Genomic DNA, 497 nt, shown 5'->3' on the forward strand with positions numbered 1-497 from the left:
CCCTTCAGGAACATTTGTTTTGTTTCCCTGCTCCACTTCTCTACATCTTCCAGAGTCATGCTATTATTAAAGTCATACACATATACAGAGGTGATGTACATTGGCAACGAGCCTATGTCGGTACAGATGATTGGACCATTGCTTTTAAGCCCAGTCTATCTGTATCCTGTTCCCTGAAACAACTTCTTTGACTCACAAGCTAATGTCAGCTAACCTTGTCTGAAAAGACTGAATGATAATTACATTCCAACAGGTTTTGCGAAAATTAGTGCTGCAGCAGGGCTGAAGTAGCTCAGCTGGGAGAGCGTTAGACTGAAGATCTAAAGGTCCCTGGTTCAAGCCCGGGCTTCAGCAGTGTTTTCCTGTAGGTTTTTTGTACCCCATGCTGGGCTCTTCAGTACAAGAGAGATATGGAGCTACTGAAGAGAGGCCAGGTGTCCTGGTCTTGGCTGGGATAGAGTTAATCTCCTTCCTAGTGGTTGGTATAGTGCTATGTT

General features: G+C 44.7%; 1 non-coding gene across 1 annotated transcript; it reads left to right on the top strand.

Moving 5' to 3' along the window:
• Positions 1-281: 281 nt before the first annotated feature.
• TRNAF-GAA lies at positions 282-354 on the top strand. Its single transcript has one exon. It is a non-coding gene; the product is annotated as a tRNA-Phe (tRNA).
• Positions 355-497: the final 143 nt, after the last annotated feature.

The sequence above is a fragment of the Fulmarus glacialis genome, unplaced genomic scaffold (assembly GCF_000690835.1).
Source record: "Fulmarus glacialis isolate BGI_N327 unplaced genomic scaffold, ASM69083v1 scaffold1157, whole genome shotgun sequence".
Lineage (NCBI taxonomy): Eukaryota > Metazoa > Chordata > Aves > Procellariiformes > Procellariidae > Fulmarus > Fulmarus glacialis.